The sequence below is a fragment of the Charadrius vociferus genome, unplaced genomic scaffold (genome assembly GCF_000708025.1).
Source record: "Charadrius vociferus isolate BGI_N301 unplaced genomic scaffold, ASM70802v2 scaffold15, whole genome shotgun sequence".
NCBI classification, from domain to species: Eukaryota; Metazoa; Chordata; class Aves; order Charadriiformes; family Charadriidae; genus Charadrius; species Charadrius vociferus.
The window spans coordinates 2,030,686-2,044,903 of record NW_009650064.1 but is presented as its reverse complement, the minus strand read 5'-3'; the positions used below and the strand labels follow the sequence as shown (position 1 = coordinate 2,044,903).

Genomic DNA, 14,218 nt, shown 5'->3' with positions numbered 1-14,218 from the left:
CAGGACCACCTGAACCATCTGTATAACTCTTAAATACTCAGTTACGCAAATGTTTTCCAAAGCTGCATGATAAAATGGTATTAAATTAGCTGTCTGGAGGGCCTCTTTTGATGCCAGGACATTTATCGATTTTAAGAGGAGAATTTGCAAGTTTAAAAATGTGACTGGTGAATTCCGACATATGTCCTCTAGAGAACGAGGAGCTGAAGATGAATGCATTTACTCTGCCTGGTCAATCTTTGAGAAAGACTGAGAAAGCAGCTTAATCCCCGAGTTGGTTCTAAGCAAGTACAGACCTTTAAGGGTGTCTGTCTCTGGCTCCAGATCTAGAATTTGGGTTTTATATCAAGTGTGTGTCTATTAATAACAGCCCAGAATCATGCAGTCATTAACAAAGCAGGAGGCAATTACGTTTCTTCCCCACCAGCCTTAACAGGTAAGTGAAAAGGTAAGCGACTGTATATGCACTCTAACAACATTTATGGGAGGGTGAACGGAACAAACATGTCAAATGACCTAACATACATAATTATCACGATCTAATTAGCTGTTGGTTAATTCTTATTTTCAGATCAAGTCCTGTGTTAACTTTTCAACTGGTGACATACAATTCAAAGGGTAATCTACCTAGCTGTTCATACTCACCAAAAGACACATGATCTTTTTTTAAAAAAATAAATAAATTACAACACCACTCATTTCCACCCTTAAAGATCATAATTTTCAGGATTTCTATCAGTTGTAATGCTGGATAAAATCTGGACACATTTCAATTTAGTAATCCCTAAAGTGCTGCTTTTCAAACCAAAGAAGCCCTGCAGAAAATGTTGTGAGGTCACCAACAGAGAAATCTCTGCCTTAGACAAGGATAAAAAAGAAGTTTTAATAATAAATTATTGAGTTGTAGTGTGCAGAGTCATCTTAAGTCTCCTCAGATACACTGCTAAAATTGAATTTTGCCACTCCAAGGATGGAGAAGCCAGGGCTTTGACCATAGGAGAGGGCAGAACCGTCATGAGAAGCTGGTGAAAGTACAAAGACTGTCCTCTGCTGTCGAAGAGGAGGACAGGGCAGTCCTGTGCAACTGGGCTGCCCACACATGCCCGGACCTTTCAGCAGTGATTTTCCTCCCCGTTTTGCCACAGGCAAAGTAAGCAGGAGGGGCATAGCCACGTAACAGCCTTCAGCAGTCTGCTGTCCTCAGCAAGCACAAACTCTGCCCCTGCCCACAGCTGGCGATGGTGTTTAATTATTATGATATCCCCTTGGCAGACAAGTTCCTACTCCTAGGATCAGTGCCTAGTATCAACTTTTGAATGCATAATGCAATATTTTTGCAATCACTGCATACATGAGCACAACAGAAAAATACAAGCACGCATACTTCATGTAGAAGGGTCCTCACTTTGCTTCCTAACAAAAGACTTGTTTCGAGTATTAAGGGCAGATACTCAGTTGTTATAAATTGCAACATGATACAGACATTCAGAAGTCATTTGAAATTCACAGATCTATGACAATTTTCATTTTCAAACAAATCACACATAGTAAAGCATGGTAGCTGTAGTTATTTGCATTGTGGTGTACATAGACGGCTGAAGCAAGCGGGTGCTGCGTTATATAAGACAACAGGCAGGAACCCAGCCGCCTGCAGGCACCGTGCAAATGGACAGTGTGTAATTAGAGGATGAGACCAACAAAAATCAGTGTGTGATGAGGACTGGACAAGTTGAATGATGAAGTATCATAACAGCAAGAACATGGTTTAGTATCATCTAGTCAGGAGTATATTTTATATAAAAAAGAAGCCCCTGGTAGCAGCAAGCATAGTACAAATGTTACAGCTAGGAAAATAAATACATCTTAGCTGATTTTAGGGCCTTTTTAATTTCCACATTTTTTATCAAATTCAATTTCCTTGAATTTGCTCACTCATAGCTATATTTGCTTTCTAAAATAGCTTCACAAGAATGGTTCTCTGTTGTCAGTTTGGTTCAGAACCGCTCATGAACAGTGTTTGAAGTGGACTTGCACAAAGTTTGGTAACTGAGGTATTTGGACAGCTAACCTGCTAACTTTGAAAATATATTTGAGTTTCTGCTTACTCAGCTATCATTAATGATACTCGGATTCCTTTTCCCTTATTAAGTTTCAGCTGACCAGAGATGAGAAGCAATCCCATTTGGCAAGACTTGACAAAGCCCATATTAACAACAGTGAAGAACAAATAGCCAAGGTAGGGGAAGAAGCTTTGGGCTCATGAACAAGCTGCGCATCCTCAGACAAACATTTCTAAGACTTAAAGATGTTCTGTGAATAGTTAGCAACAGCAACAACTGCAGACTGAGAAGATAATTTAAAATTTTATTTTATTGAAATAAAAATTTCTTCACTGAAAGGGTTCACAAGCACTGGAACAGGCTGCCCAGCGAAGTGGTTGAGTCACCATCCCTGGAGTTATTTAAAAGATATATAGTTGTGGCACTTAGCGACATGGTTTAGTGGTGGACTTGGCAGTGTTAGGTTTACAGTTGGACTTGATGATCTTAAAGGTCTTTTCCGATCTAAATGATTCTATGATTATTTATTATGAATGGCTTCATGGGATTTATTTACCACAGCAGCTGAAAAATGTTTATTATTTTTGACATTTTTAATAAAATATTTATATTTTGGAAGTAGAATCAAATAGCAAAACATTCAAGCTATATGAGAGAATCGTAGAATGGTTTAGGTTGGAAGGGACCTTAAAGTTCCAATTCCCCTGCCATGGGCAGGTATACCTTCCAGTAGACCAGGTTGCTCAAAGCCCCATCCAACCTGGCCTTGAACACTTCCAGGGATGGGGCATCTCACCACTCTCACAATAAAGAATTTCTTCCTAATATCTAATCTAAATCTACCCTTTTTCAGTTTAAAACTGTTACTCCTTGTCCTATCACTACACTCCCTGTCTTTCCTGTAGGTCCCCTTTAGGTACTGGAAGGCTGCTATAAGGTCTACCTGGAGCCTTCTCTTCTCCAGGCTGAACAAACCCAACTCTCTTCATAGGAGAGAAGCTCCAGCCCTCTGATCATCTTTGTGGTCCTCCTCTGGACTCACTCTAACAGGTCCATGTCTTTCTTATGTTTGGGGCACCAGAGCTGGACGCAGTACTCCAGGTGGGGTCTCATGAGAGCAAAGGGCAGAATCACCTCCCCTGACCTGCTGGCCACAGTTCTTTTGATGCAGCCCAGGATATGGTTGGCCTTCTGGGCTGAGTGCACATTGCTGGATCATGCTGAGTTTCTCATCAACCAACACCCCCAAGTCCTTCTCCTCAGAGCTTCTCTCAATCCATTCTCCGCCCAGACTGTATTTGTGCTTGGGGTTGCCCCAACTCACATGCAGGACCTTGCACTTGGCCTGGTTGAACTTCATGAGGTTTGCATGGGCCCACCTCTCCAGCCCGTGCAGGTACCTCTGGATGGCATCCCTTCCCTCCAGCGTGTTGACCGCACCACACAGCTTGGTGTCATTGGCAAAATTCCTGAGGGTGCACTCAATCCCACTGTCCATGTCTCCAACAAAGGTGTTAAACAGCACCGGTCCCAGTACTGACACCTCCAGAATGCCATTCATCACTGGTCTCCACTTGGACATTGAGCCATTGATTGTGACGCTGTGTGCTGCCAATTACTTATCCACTGAGTGGTCCATCTGTCAAATCTATACCTCTCCAGTTTAGACACAAGGATGTTGTGTGGGACAGCTTGCACAAGTCCAGGTAGATGGTGTCAGTTGCTCTTCCCTTTTCCACTACCACTGTAACCCCCTCATAGAAGGCCAACAAATTTGCCGGGCACAATTTGCCCTTAGTGAAGCCATGTTGGCTGTCACCAGTCACCTCCTTATTTTCCATGTGCCTTAGCATAGTTTCCAGGAGGATCTGCTCCATGATCTTGCCAGGTACAGAGGTGAGACTGACTGGCCTGTAGTTCCCAGGGTCTTCCTTTTTTTTCCTTTTTGAAAATGGGGGTTATGTTTCCCCTTTTCCAGTCAGTGGGAACTTCACCAGACTGACAAGACTTCTCAAATATAGATGAATAGTGGCTTAGCAAAGTTTCCACAGAACCCGTGGATGAATCTCATCAAGTCCCATGGACTTGTGCACCTTCACGTTCCTTAGATGGTCTCAAATCTGATGTCTAACAACACTAATTTTCTAGACTTGTTCAGACTGCACTGTTGATTAAACATCCTCAGGACCCAGTAAGAATTAAAAATGAGCGCGCTATGACTTGCCAGTTACACAAACATGACTTTCAGCTACCAGGAAAGACTTTAAGCTACATAAATACTTACCGCATTCCTACAAAACACAAACCACATGGTGAATCGCCTCCACTTAAAAAAAAAAAAAAAAGGCAGCAGAATTGGATGTAACTAGTCATATGCTTTTTCACTGCTTAAATTATAACTTCTTAATAAACAAGAGGAAAAGCAGAGATATTGCAAAGCGATCAACACATATTTGTGCATAAACCTTTGTGCCCACACATTTATGCAAATAGGACCAGCATTTGTTCTTCCACAAGTGTCATTTTTTCTCTACATTGTTCCAGTTAATTTCTGCATTACTTTCTAAGATAAATAAGAAGTAGGAAAGGAAACAAATAATATAGGAGACAAAGACTGTCAAATTAAATAAGGTATCTACCTCCTCCCTGGTACTCCATTACATCACACTCTCAGAAAATATTTTCTGAAAATCCATTTGTTCCAGATATCTCCTCCTCTCCAGCTAATATGCACATAGGGTATTCTGCTCTCAAAACACTTCAGTCTTAATATTTTAACTGGTTCACATTGGAACGTTTGTCTGGATCCATTCACATAGGTTAGAAATGGCAGAGATCCAGGCACAACTCCTTGCAGCGCCCTGGAGTTTTCTTGCTGGGATAAGAGACCTTTTCTTTTTCTTGTGCTAGCCATTTCTTACCCTAAGCCTATGCTTTCTTTTTCTCAGATGCTGGTCCTGCACTGTGTGCATGAAGACAAAGAAGCCTGTAAGAGATCATTTATACTACCTGCAAACTCAGGTGCACTGGACCACAAAACGTTCTTGAGTCATTTCCTCCGTGCTGTCCTTAGAAATAAAGCTTCATGTCCTTCTTGTCTGCTTTGTTCTCTTTACTACCAAAAAGGGGGCCTACAGGAGAGCTGGGGAAGGACTTTTTCCTAGGGCATGTAGTGACAGGACGAGGGGGAATGGCTATAAACTGGAAGAGGGCAGGTTTAGATTAAACATTAGGAAGAAGTTTTTCACTTTGAGGGCGGTGAGGCACTGGAACAGGTTGCCCAGAGAGGTTGTTGAGGCCCCATCCCTGGAGGTGTTCAAGGCCAGGCTGGACGTGGCCTTGGGCAACCTGGTCTAGTGGGAGGTGTCCCTGCTCATGGCAGGGAGGTTGGAACTCGATAATCTCTAAGATCCTTTCCAACCTAAACCATTCTATGATTCTATGATTCTATGAAAAAAGTATGGTAATTTGTTGGTCTATAATACAGTACACATCAAGGATTTGGACTCCATTGTGTTAGAAACTACACAAACAAGGATGAGAAGAAAATCCTTGCTCTAGAAAGCTTGCTGTTCTAAGAATTATACATGCTAAGTTACAAAACACTAATGTAATAAACCAATACAGCATTTGTTATGTCTTCTGTTGCTTTGGTCCTTATGGAAAACAAGGAATAATCTCAGTTCACAAGCAGCCAAACTGTAGGGAGTCACAACGAAGGTAAACCTTGTGGTAGACTTGAAGAAGGCTCTATGAATGTCTCTGGAGAGCACAGAAGAAGCAGAAGTATATTTACAGGAATTGTGTGCAATCACCATAAATTTATGATGACAAAGGTACTACCATTCAAATGACAAAGGTTGTCATAGCTTAAAGACCAGATTATGAAGAGTTACAAAGACCTAAGATCCATTCAAGCCTAGAGGCCCCATAAGGATGTACCATTAAGACACGGTAAAGGAAGGAGAGAGACAGCTGCCCGTTTGTGCAGCTGCTTGCAACTCCACAGCCCAAGGAACTGGGTTTCCATTTGCACTTGGATCGATTAAGGAGCGCTGTGGAAAGCTCAAGCTGCTCTCTGTAGAGCCGTAACACAATACATCAGGTTGTCTACCCTCACGTCCTGACAGGGTCAATGGCACAATAAAATGGAGTGACAGCTTTTCTAGCTCATCTCCTCTCCTCTCATTCCATCAAGGTATTTGCCTTCGAGAAACTGTTCATGCAGGAACACTTACTCCTTGCTGCCCAGCACTTTTGCTATTGCAGACATAAATCAGAGGCAGCTATTGCACTCTGATCTCATGCTCCAGGGCTCCGGCAGCCCAGCCAGGACAGCAGACCAGGCAGCCTCTGGGACATCCCACCCAGCTGACTACCAGGCTCTGTCCTCCCATCCTGCTGGATCATCTGCTCCCCTGGCGTCTCCCTCCCCCCTTTTGTTGCTGCCACATGCAGAGAACTGTAACTGCTCAGCTGGTATTTCCTTGGAGCAACAGCTATTTCCTTGGAGGGGTTTCTTTTTTGCTATTATGGGGCAGGTCACAGAGCATGACTATATAGAGGCAAAATGGGGGTAAATGGGGCACAGCCGTAACCAATCCCCATGTGCAGGCAACATAAGAAAATGGTCTATGAGCATTCAAAGGCGAAAAGAATTAAATTGCACGCACTGCTTTCTGCTGCACGCCTCAGTAACGCTTTCCCAGGAGGCGATGGGGGCCTACTTGATCGAAAGCCAGAGGCATGAGTTAATTCTACATCTCTCGGTAAAAAAACTTGGAAGATCTTATTAAAACAAGCAAACCCCAGCCTTTTTCAAAGGTCCTTATGCAAAGACTGCCTGGCACAGGCTGTGCAGTGCCTCCACAGTAACTTCATACTGACCCCCACTGTTCATATACTGGGAATACAGATGGGCCTGGGGCAGCGTGGGTTTCCTGTACAGGCAGAAAAGTTAATGTACAGCACAGCTGCTGCTTCCTGAAAGTGCTGGCAGTCACTCCGCAGTGGAGTTGCTCAGGATTTGGAGACACACAGCACATGGGTGGGAATACCTGAGGAATTACTCTGATCAGGTTGCTGCATGCCAGGAAACCTGGGACACACATGAGAAAAAAATTTAAAATCCACCTGGGAAAAGTTTTCAGGCAGCAGGAGAATGCACCCAAGAGAACCTAAATATGCAGTAGCCGTAGTCTAGAAGAAGACAACCTTTCAAGCCCGTACAGAGGACCTGAGGATCACTCAGCCCCTCGGGAAGGGAGAGCGCCAATCCTTCCAGCTTCCAGCCTCGTCTCCGTTTCCTGATCCCACTAGTCCCTTCCCCGCTGCCACTTCTCCCTGGGATTCACTGACTGTCACCCTAATTTCTCTCTCTCCCTACTCTGTGAATAAGCTCTCTGTGTTTATTCGCCCTCCTGACCAACATAGGGCTCTGCCCATACTGCATGCAGCTCTTCCATCCCCTCCCTCTGGTCACTCGTAGTCACCATTTCTGTGTTTTCTGAGAATGGAACATTTTCTGAATTTTCCACTGCACACAGATTACACCTCTTTTTATACCCCCTACCTTCCCCCTCTCACTTTCCTGAATCACTTTTCCCCCAGAACATAAGGAGCTTTATTTTTTCCCCTTTTTTTTTCTGATTATGTCTTCAGCAGCCACTGCCTTGGGTTGAGTCAGGGTCATTTCCACTTTCCTGTGGAAAAATCTACCCATCTCACATAAAAACAGGCAGGCAAAAGGTCTTTTGGCACCTCCTGAGGTTTGCAAGTGAGGCTGACGCTCCCCTGCTTAGAGAACTTCCCCCTTTTCTTTTTCCCCGTGTTTTTTCTATAAATACCATTCTTCATGTTATTTTCCCTGTAGGGCAGTGAGTGACAAGCTTTAGCTGGGGTAAGCTTCAGCCATCGGGAAGCACAATCAAAACATGTTTTTATTTCTCTGGGAAAACTGCAGCAGAATGTGACAAACCTGAAGCAAAGCTATTTTTAGCAGAGGGTTTTATCCCAGAAACCTTTTACCGAAACCTTACCGAGCGCGTCTTGCTACCCAGGACACCCCGTGCTCCCCCGGCGCCCAGGCAGCCGCCGACCATTCCCAGAGCTCTGACCTTTCAGCAACAGTCTACCAGAGCTGGCATTTTGCCCCAAGATGAGTTGTGATACCAAGGCTGGAGCGAAAGAGGGGGAGAGAGCCTTAAAGGTAAAGAGAAGAAGTCTTTATCTAAAGGTGGAAGGTGTCATCATATTTTTTTTAGTGACCGGTAGGTGCTGGGAAGATTTTAGTGACAGGAGGAGCAGCAGGTATACCAGTTTATAACTTCCTTTCCGAAGACAAGGATATAAAATAAACAGAGTGAAAGCATGCCAATATGTGAATCTGGCTTGTGAATATCAGCTCGATCATTCCTGGAAATAAGTGTCTTCTTTTTTGACCTAATTTCTTACAGGATCCAATCTCACTCTGTGTTTTGCAGAACATACCTGTTAGAAGAGCTCAGGCTGCCGTCTCTCTGATGCAGAGTTCAGGATTATGTTGCAGTTTGGTGCGCTCAAGGTCAGTGGTCGGGCTATGTTGGAGCCCACAGGCTCCCTACTAAAAAGAGAGACTCAGAGCGCACTGCAGAGCTGTTTCGCAAGGTCAGCTTGCTCAAGTAAAGGTCTCTCTTTCAAAAAGATTGTTTGCAAGACAAGCAATCCCAAATGTTTTCTGCAACCCAATTTTATCATAAAAGTTCATGTCTGCATGTGTATTTGTTTCCGGTGGTTTACATGCAATAAATACTAGGATGTTAAATCACAATAAAAGAAAAGGAAAATTTTTTCAGTCTTCTACCAACAGAGCATGTCAGCTGCTTAACTGGAAGCCCAAGGGAGGAGAACAGCTCACTGAACTTCAAATAAAACCAAATGCAGGCTGAGAAGATTTGCATTGAGAAAAGAGCAACACAACACGACACACATATGAAAAGCAGCAACTCTATTTCCTATTTGAAAATTTTATATATTTCTGTAATATGACTGAACTTAAATTTAGACATCTGTTTAGACAGATTACTTAGCACCTTGGCACAGATGTTCTGTGTTTTTATTGTAGCACTTTAATTAAAGAACATTCATCAGCATTCACTCAGCGCAGTTAAGTGCCACTTTGAGTGGAGCTGCGCGGGGAATGAGTTCTGCGTGCCATTTGTCATAGCAGCTTTAAATCAGATGGTGATGGCCAATGATTGCCACACAGCCAGGCACAACCTTTTTGCCACTTCTGAGTGGAGAAAGAGGTCAAGAGGGGACTCGCACCCTCACATCTGTGCAGCAGATGCCGACACACCTTCCGCCACTGTCCCCAGTGTCCCCGGAGAGAGGGGAGCAGGCGCTGAATAAACCAGCCGGGGCCTCCCCTCTGGTTCCCGCTCCAGCTCTGCCCCGCTGCCTCCTCCTGCTGCTTTCTTCTCTCTTCCCACTGGCTCCCCAGCAACAAGTGCGCTTTACCAGTAAAGGGTTTTCAAAGTAGAAGTGGAGGGGAAGGGAAAAGATGACCTAAAATTTGTGTTAGCTAAGCAAGGTAACCAGGAGTAGGTTGAGGCTAGATCCCAGAAATACTACAGAATGCTTTCCAGGGAGGGTATGGAACAGTCCTTCAGAAATATGTGCCAGGTGATTTAGTCCAAAAATAAATTCTTAAACGCTGTGAACCAAGGGATAAAAGTTTACAAGTTTAATTCCACAACCCTGCAAAGTGTTCCTGGCGATTCAGTGTACTCATCTCACAAACATCTCCCATCAGCCTCTCGCAGGTGCAGCATGCCTTCTGCCCCAGGCTCTGCCTGGCAGAGACCTGCAGAAATGACTGCTGCGTACCACAGAAATGTGCTGGGTGGGTTTGATTTGTAGAGAGCCTATAATTTGCTTCCTATCTCTTTTTAAACCCATTACATCCCTAACAATGGAAGCTGTCAGCTGAAGTGATTTTGTCAGCCAAATTTGAGAGACTGAACATTTTATGACCATTAAAGTTTCCTGTAACTTCTCACTTGAATTTTTCCATGTCTAAGAACATGGGGTTTTCGTTTGTCAAATTCCAAAATAATCATCAGCACTGATAAGAACTTGTCAGCTCAACAGGAAAAGAACTGGGGATTTGTTCCCTGGGTTATTTCTATTCTTTTAATGTAGTGAACGTTTAGTATAAAACGCATGGACAATCCGTGTCATTAAGTTACACTCACACTCTCTCTTCTGGCACCATGAGTTTAGTTTGCATTGCCCACAGAGGCAGTTCTTCAGCAGTAGGAGGAGAAATGTGTTCCCCAAAGCTTAATTTCACCACAGCAGTTACGGTACTTTTCTGGATTGTGTAAGGCGCACACTCGTTTCAGGCTGAGAGGGCGCTGAACCTCAAACTCCTCTAAGGCATAGTCTCACCTTCAGCAGAAAATGCCCAGCTGGGTCTAAGTGGGGAGCAGGCTTATGGCAGCCTGAAGCTGGTGGGTCATCTTTCCTTACCTATACATGTCTTAAGTAGACATATCCACACGTTTATGCTCTCCTGATGCAGTGCTGTCCTGGGAGGTAGGTAGCTCACCCACCCAACACAAGAGCAGCCAACTAACATGTATCTTGAGGTCCATCTTGCCGGATGGGTTCCCAAGTGATTTATTTTTATTAAACCCATAGACTCCTATGAAAGTCACTCTTAGACGGACACTTCCCTGCCATTTGTGGTTTTTTAAACTGCTGTGAGTATCTAACTGTTAAGGACAGCAGCCTGTCCTTCTCCTCTGTGCTGAGTAGAGCACATAGCAGAGGCTTGGCCAAGAAGCACGCTGCTCCCTAGTTATTCTGCTGGGGCACCCTCAGGTAACTTGCTGGAGCTGTGGGGCAACACACACAAACTCTTTTTAGCATCGTTTCTGAAGCAGTTTTGTGAGTCTCTTTCTGCATGTCCTTTCTCTTTACTCTTCTGAAGGTTTTCTCTGTCCTATTTTATGTCAGTACAGAAATACAGTATCAGGATTCTGCTTAAGTACGCTTTGATTCCTGTTCTATGCTGATATAACAGAAAAACCAATCGAATGGCTACAATGGCTTAGTCTCTGTTCTGGTTTTGAAGATGTTAAGAAATCTGGGAGACAGTGTATTTTGGAATGCGTTTCTCATACCTCAGTCCCTACCCTGCTGTCCGTAAAAGACTTTCTGGATGAAAGGCGAAACCCTGTGTGCCCTGCTTCAAATGCTGCTGTTTACCTTCCAGAATTACATGAATCAACAAGTTAGATAAATATTTTTCCATGAGGAAGGGATGAGAGAAAGATGGAAAGAACAACATGTGACAGGTCTCAGTGAGTTCACTCAGCATATAACTGGAAGGCATTCAAATACTTCAGTAAGAAAAGCAGGCCAAGAGGAGACAAGGATGGAGGTAAGAAGCATTGAGTGTTCATGATAGAAAGAGCTTTTCTGAAACTACCAGAGAGACTGACGTGATCTCTTGATTTTCTTACATGCAGTGCAGGATGTTTTTGGGTATGGCTACTTAAAACAGGGTTTGACAGGATCCAGTCTTCAGTTACGCCTCAGTGTAGCTGTATGTTGAGATGCAATATTGCAAGATTAGATACATTTTCTCATCAAAATGTCCTGTTAAAAAAACCCAAACAAACAGATAAGAGACCATTTCTTGCCTAATGTGGCTGAGGAACGTACAGGAAGGTGGCCATCCTGCAGAATAATTCACGGTTCGGTCATTTCTCTTTTTTTTTTTAAATTCAAATTCTCTGAGACTAGCATCATATTCCTGACTTGCTTTCTGCCTTATGGCAGAGTGGTACGCTGCCCTCCTTCCAGATGCTAGGCCTGCTATCCCTCCTGCCTCCCAGATTTAACCACGCCATCAGCTGCACCCCCCGATTGCGTGCTGCATGCACACTCGGATGAGCTGATGCCAGCAAAATACACATATATTTTTGGGGTAAATTTCCTCATCCCTTAGAAAGCTGAAGAAAACAAAATCCATTAAAACAATTTTGTTTGGGGCAGGGCTTTCCCTAAATTTCATCTCAGTTTTATTTTGATATTTTCAAGACCAATTCAAAATAAAACACAAATCAGAGCATTTCTCAAAATCACCTTCAACTGAAGGCTGAAACTTGAAATTAAATATTTTATTCCACCCCCTTCAAACATTGTCTATCTCAGAAATGGTCTGGAGCTGGCAGTTCAGATCCAACATACTCAGGCACACCAACTTCCTTCCTACCACCCTCCCTCCTACGCTGCCTCACTGTAACGTTCCCCTGTGGTTTTGCAGATGAACCTTTGAGCCCAGGGAAGTGACAAAACCAGCATTAATCACCTGTTGGACAGGATTCTCTCTTTTTCCTTCACTCAGTGCCATCAGGAGCAGAAACAGCTTCTTCGAAAGAGTGGATTGCTGTTTCTGCTCCCTTCAAGCTACTTTGTTCATGACGATGATTTGGTCTGTTTCAGAGTTCGTGTCATTTTTTCTGCTTTCTGACTTAGTTTTGAAAAGTCCTTTCAGGCCTCTGTGCAAGTTAAGTAACTTAAATTCATATTTATGAGATAAAGCATTAAAAATAAAATGCAAAAACCCCTCAGTAGTATTTGCAACTTGGAAACAGAGAAGGGAAAGACAGCGGTCCCCATCAGTTTGAATGAACAGAGGAAGGCACAGACGAGGCTCTGTCTGCCACCTCACTCCTAGAAACCAGTATGGTCAGTGAGCTAAATGGTGACAGATACTGGAAAGGATGTGGGGCTTAGTTGTGTAAGCTTCATGGGTCAGGGAACTTACAGACCACCAAAACCAAATGCCGATGTGCAGACCTGTGATCTCCCTTTTAACAAGCCTGGCTACAGGACTAGACAAAGAATGCAGCAGCCTACAGTATTTCAGAGATTTTTTTCCAGTGTTATTTAGTTATTCTTTGCATTAACATAGAAACAGAAAAAGATATACATACATCCAAACAGCAACGAAGGACTAAGGGTGCTACGTAGCATCCAGCCAGTGTTAGAGACAATAGTTTATAAACTGTAAAATTGAAGCTGTCTCCAAAGGACAATCCTGAAATTCGACACACAGGTCTTCAGCAAACCGAAAGACACGGAGAGAACTTCAGAAGTAATGAATTTCCCGCCGAAGGTACCTCAGTGCGCAAACAGCATCACGGTCACAGCCTGACCCCTGAAACAGCAGGCTCAACGGCAAGACAGTGGCTGAAAGTTACGTGCCGTGGCTGACGCACAATCCTTTTCTACCAATTCTGTCGCAATTATGCTGAGATTCTGACCCACTTTTTTATTTACTGAACAGCTTTGTGGCATTGCAAAGGAAAATTCTGAAAATAAATAGGTTTTTTATACATATATTCAGTTTTACAAAAACGATTTATGATCTGTTACAGGAAAAAGAAAAAAATGGGTTTAATTCGCTTTCTTGTTGGAAAACGTAATTTTGGAGGGCTGCTGCTGCACAGAGGCATTAATGTATACTTTAGAGTAGAGTTCATGGTAAATGTGGAAATAATCTTAGAAAAATTGGTGCTGAGAGAATTTTGGTTTGAAAACCAGTTTTCATGACAGTATGAATATAGATCTGGTTAGATATATAGATATATGTATTAGAGCACAAAATAACTATTTTTTTTTAAAAAAAAAAAAAAAGACACGAGCTCATGCATACAAGGCCCATCAGGTAGCTCCCGATGTGCAGAGAGACAGGGAAGACCTCCGCTTGATCCCCTTACGCCAAGCGTCCGAAAGAGAAGTGCCCACGAGAACTGTGCAACTATATATAAACACAACTGTGCCTCTGTCACCCGAGTCACTGCTTCACAGGTCCCCGCGGGGGACAAAAGTCCTCGTCGGGATGCAAGGCTACGCTCTGTACATAATCCCGCTGCATGGGTTCTCTCTGTTCGTTACGTCGTCAATACCTCGCTGGCTTCACGCCCGGACCGGGCTGCCTAAATAACATCGCTGACGGGAATTGTTTCGTAGGTTATCCATACACACACTATCTTATTTTTAACCCGTAAGGGGTTGAATCTGGGACCAAAAAGAAAAGGGCCCACGCTTTGACGGAATCCCTGGGCGCACTCCTCACCTGTACACGCCGGTGCGCTGTTGTC

At 43.6% G+C, this 14,218-nt stretch overlaps 1 protein-coding gene across 1 annotated transcript in view; it reads right to left on the bottom strand.

The window, feature by feature from the left end:
- LRP12 (low density lipoprotein receptor-related protein 12) overlaps positions 1-14,218 on the bottom strand; it is a 118,280-nt gene that overhangs the window by 103,665 nt on the left and 397 nt on the right. The gene's annotated exons all lie outside the window — the stretch shown is intronic.